At 42.6% G+C, this 5,368-nt stretch overlaps 1 pseudogene; it reads left to right on the forward strand.

The window, feature by feature from the left end:
• Window positions 1-2,760: 2,760 nt before the first annotated feature.
• On the forward strand, window positions 2,761-2,893 carry LOC121016191 (uncharacterized; annotated as a pseudogene).
• The last annotated feature ends 2,475 nt before the right edge of the window (window positions 2,894-5,368 follow it).

The raw sequence follows: 5,368 nt of genomic DNA on the forward strand, positions 1-5,368 counted from the left end.
GACAGAGAGGGAGACACAGAATCCAAAGCAGGCTCCAGGTTGCAAGCTGTAAGCTCAGAGCCCAACATGGGGCTTGAACCCATGAACTGTGAGATCATGACCTGCCTCTAAGTCAGAAGCTTAACTGACTGAGCCATCCAGGTGCCCCGGTAAGCATTATTCCAATTCTTCCAAGGTTTGGCTTGGATATCTCAAATAAGGAGGCACAAATGACTTAGTTACATATATACTTAGTTACATATATACTTACATAAAGTCACCTAGATTAAGAATTCCATGGAACCAAAATAGTCTATATAGAAATGTTACTCTCCAACTCCTAAATATCTGTTTCACTATTTGTTCTATTTATGCATTCAAAACTATTTCCATATCAATACCCTATTTACCTTTTTTTTCAAAGTTTATTTATTTATTTTTGAGCAAGAGAGAGGCAGAGAGACACACAGAGAAAGAGAGGGAGGGACAGAGAAAGAGGGAGAGAAAGAATCCCAAGCAGGCTCTGCACTGACAGAGCAGAGCCAGCACAGGGCTTGATCCCATGAACCATGAGATCATGAACGGAGCCAAAATCAAGAGTTGGACGCTTAAATGACTGAGCCACCCAAGGGCACCTCCCCTATTTACCTTTTGTGACATGACACATAGTATATTTGCCTTACTATAGGCTCTTGGAACACATAAAATGTTTTCTAGGGCCTACGTTAATGATGGGGTCATAACAGACAATGAAATGTGTATTTGGATTGGATTGCATAACATATATAGAAGATAACAGATGCAAAGATATACATCTGTATTTTATCTTGTAATCAATTCGTGTACAGAATTTATGTCTTTATTCTCATGACTATGTAGTATTGCTATATAGATAAAGTAGCTTTGAATTTCATTAAACTATTGAAATCTGCATCAGTTTGCTTTACAGTATATTAGTTTATGTGTTAGCTTGTAGCTTCAGATTTTGTCAATTCCAATGAAGCATTTTAATAGAAGAGTATTCAGTTCCTAAAGATGTTTAATAAATGTCCATTTAATGTGTTTGAACTATGGAGGGCTTCTTGGGTTATAGGATTTTGGCAATGGCATTTCTGTTTCCTTTCTTCTTCCTTATTTTCTCTCTGACTGATTCCTTCCAGATTTCCTCTATGAAGCCTTCTCTGATCATCTGAATTAGAAATATTCACACTCTGGAAATTATATAGCAATTACTGATTATTCTATTCATGTGACAGATGCCACAGAATCCTTACTTTACTAATATTATCATTTTATGCAAGCATAAAAATATCCATTAGGTTTCAAAGTTTAATTTACATCATAAGAAGGAAAGACTAGGTCATTTTTATTTAGCTCCCTGAGTAAATAATGCAAATGTAAAATTATTGCTGAAAATAATTTGAGAATCAAGATAAAGTCCCTAATTTTATAGGTGAAATTAAAGACTCAGGAGGTTGAGGTCACTTGCCCAGCTTCACATAGCTAATTAGTCTTGAGTAAGTTTCTCAGTGTCCCAGGTACCAAGTAGTGATATTGTCATTATACTTCTAATCATGTAAATATTGGCAAAATTTTCCAAATTATAAATTGCAACAGTCTTTCCTTGGCCCTCTTCTTATAAATGTTTTTGTATGTGTCTGTGATTCGAATAGTGATGTCATTGGTGTACATAGTAGATTGAATAATAGCCCCCCTCATATTTCTGCCCCTTAATCCCAGAACCTGTGAATATCATTGTATATAGTTAAAAAATGAATACTACCTTACATAGCAAAATATATGATTTAAAGATTTGGAGAGGAGGCACTTATTCTGCATTATCCACATGAACCTCAAATTCAATAGCAAGTATCCTTATAAGAACGAGACAAAGGAAGATTTGACAAAATAAGAGAAAGCCATGTGGCTGCAGAGGTGTATATAGGAGTGATGAGGTCACAAGTCAAACAGTGCCTACAGCCACGCACAGCTGGAAAAGGCAAAGAAGGGATTCTCCCCTAGAGCCTCTGGAGGGAGTCCAGCCATGCCAACATTTTGGTTTGAAAATTTTCTCCTCTAGAACTGTGAAAGAATAAATTTATACTCTTTTAGGCCACCTAGTTTGCAGTAATTTGTTACAGTAGCCACAGGAAACTAATAGAGCGTGCAATCCCAAACTGTACTTTACAATGCTGACTTGGATAAGTAGAGCACTTCATGGCAGAAGTTTGCCCAATGGAAAAATTAAATAGATTCAAATTTTTTTAATTAATTTATTTATTTTGAGGAAGAGAGAGAGAGTGTGTGTGTGTGTGCGCGCGTGCGCGCAAGAGAGACAGAGAGAGAGAGGGTGGGGGGAGGGGCAGAGACAGAGAGAGAGAGAGAGAGAGAGAACCCCAAGCAGGCTCTGAGCTATCAGCAGGGAGCCTGATCTGGGACTCAAACCCATAAACCCTAAGATTATGAACTGAGCCCAAATCAAGAGTTGGTCACTTAACTGACTGAGCCACCTGGGTGCCCTAAATAGATATTTTAAAAAGCACATATTTTGGGGGGCGCTTGATTAAGTGTCTGACTCTTAATTTCAGCTCAGGTCATGATCTCACGGTTCATGGGTTTGAACCCCACATCGGGCTCCCTGCTGATAGCTGAATGTTCTTGGGATTCTCTCTCTGTCTCTGCACTCCTCCTCTCTGCCCCACTCCCCCATTTTCTATCTCTATCTCTCTGAAACAAAAAACAAAAAACAAACAGAAACCATGTTTTTATACAACAGGAAATATCGCTTCTCAGCCTTTTGGCTAAGATCAAGTGTAGTATCTGTTCTTATCCATTTAATATACAGCAGGAAATATATATTGGATAATTAAAATATGTTAGGTAATATGGCAAGCACTGCAATATGGCATTTCTTTCATTCCTGGACAAAAAAAAAAAAACTCTTGAAGTATATAAACCTCAGTGCAAATGAATGAGTTAAGTCAGAGAAGTTTACCAACATCGTGTAACCAGTAAAAGAATGGAGACCCACGGTGATTAATAAATTTGCGCAAGGTCAGTCAATAATTAAAGACTAAAACTTGAACCTATTAAAATTAACCATAACAGAAATAAACATGAAGCCACAATTTGTATTTAAATAGAGATAAGAAAGAAAGGTGAGGAGAGGGAAGATGGCGGCGTAGGAGGACGCTGGGCTCACCGCGCGTCCTGTGATCACTTAGATTCCACCTACACCTGCCTAAATAACCCAGAAAACCGCCAGAGGATTAGGAGAACGGAGTCGCCGGAGCCAAGCGCAGACGAGAGGCCCACGGAAGAGGGTAGGAAGGGCGGCGAGGCAGTGCGCGCTCCAAGGACTGGCGGGAGGGAGCCGGGGCGGAGGGGCGGCTCACCGGCCAAGCAGAGCCCCCGAGTCTGGCTTGCAAAAAGCGGAGGGGCCTGACGGACTGTGTTCCCACAGCAAGCGCGACTTAGCGGCTGGGAGGTCATAAGTTAACAGCTCTGCTCAGAAAGCGGGAAGGCTGGAGGACAAAGGGAAGGAGAGCTGCTGAGCCCCCGGACGACAGAGCTCAGTTTGGTGGGGACCAAAGGCGCTCGCCAGCGCCATCTTCCCCGCCCATCCCCCAGCCAAAATCCCAAAGAGAACCAGTTCCTGCCAGGGAACTTGCTCGCTCCGCGCAAACACCCAACTCTGCGCTTCTGCGGAGCCAAACCTCCAGCAGCGGATCTGACTCCCTCCTGCTGCTACAGGGCCCCTCCTGAAGTGGATCACCTAAGGAGAAGCAAGCTAAGCCTGCCCCTCCTGCCCTTGTGCACCTTGCCTAACCACCCCAGCCAAGACGCCAGATCCCCAGCATCACAAGCCTGGCAGTGTGCAAGTAGCCCATACGGGCCATGCCACCCCACAGTGAATCCCGCCCCTAGGAGAGGGGAAGAGAAGGCACACACCAGTCTGACTGTGGCCCCAGCGGTGGGCTGGGGGCAGACATCAGGTCTGACTGCGGCTCCGCCCACCAACTCCAGTTATACACCACAGCACAGGGGAAGTGCCCTGCAGGTCCTCACCACGCCAGGGACTATCCAAAATGACCAAGCGGAAGAATTCCCCTCAGAAGAATCTCCAGGAAATAACAACAGCTAAGGACCTGATCCAAAAGGATTTAAATAATATAACAGAAAGTGAATTTAGAATAATAGTCATAAAATTAATCGCTGGGCTTGAAATCAGTATAGCTGACAGCAGAGAATCTCTTGCTACAGAGATCAAGGGACTAAGGAACAGTCACGAGGAGCTGAAAAATGCTTTAAACGAAATGCATAACAAAATGGAAACCACCACGGCTCGGATTGAAGAGACAGAGGAGAGAATAGTGAACTAGAAGATAAAGTTATGGAAAAAGAGGAAGCTGAGAAAAAGAGAGATAAAAAAATCCAGGAGTATGAGGGGAAAATTAGAGAACTAAGTGATACACTAAAAAAGAAATAATATACGCATAATTGGTATCCCAGAGGAGGAAGAGAGAGGGAAAGGTGCTGAAGGGGTACTTGAAGAAATAATAGCTGAGAACTTCCCTGAAATGGGGAAGGAAAAAGGCATTGAAATGCAAGAGGCACAGAGAACTCCCTTCAGACGTAACTTGAATCGATCTTCTGCACGACATATCATAGTGAAACTGGCAAAATACAAGGATAAAGAGAAAATTCTGAAAGCAGCAAGGGGTAACGCGCCCTCACATATAAAGGGAGACCTATAAGTCTCGTGACTGATCTCTCTTTTGAAACTTGGCAGGCCAGAAAGAATTGGCACGAGATTTTCAGTGTGCTAGACAGAAAAAATATGCAGCCGAGAATCCTTTATCCAGCAAGCCTGTCATTTAGAATAGAAGGAGAGATAAAGGTCTTCCCAAACAAACAAAAACTGAAGGAATTTGTCACCACTAAACCAGCCCTACAAGAGATCCTAAGGGGGACCCTGTGAGACAAAGTACCAGAGACATCACTACAAGCATAAAACATACAGACATCACAATGACTCTAAACCCATATCTTTCTATAATAACACTGAATGTAAATGGATTAAATGCGCCAACCAAAAGACATAGGGTATCAGAATGGATAAAAAAACAAGACCCATCTATGTGCTGTCTACAAGAGACTCATTTTAGACCTGAGGACACCTTTATTTTTTTATTTTATTTTTTTTTCCAACGTTTATTTATTTTTGGGACAGAGAGAGACAGAGCATGAAGGGGGAGGGGCATAGAGAGAGGGAGACACAGAATCGGAAACAGGCTCCAGGCTCTGAGCCATCAGCCCAGAGCCTGACGCGGGGCTCGAACACACGGACCGCGAGATCGTGACCTGGCTGAAGTCGGACGCTTAACCC

This window comes from Herpailurus yagouaroundi, unplaced genomic scaffold (assembly GCF_014898765.1).
Source record: "Herpailurus yagouaroundi ecotype Mexico unplaced genomic scaffold, PumYag 209, whole genome shotgun sequence".
NCBI lineage: Eukaryota > Metazoa > Chordata > Mammalia > Carnivora > Felidae > Herpailurus > Herpailurus yagouaroundi.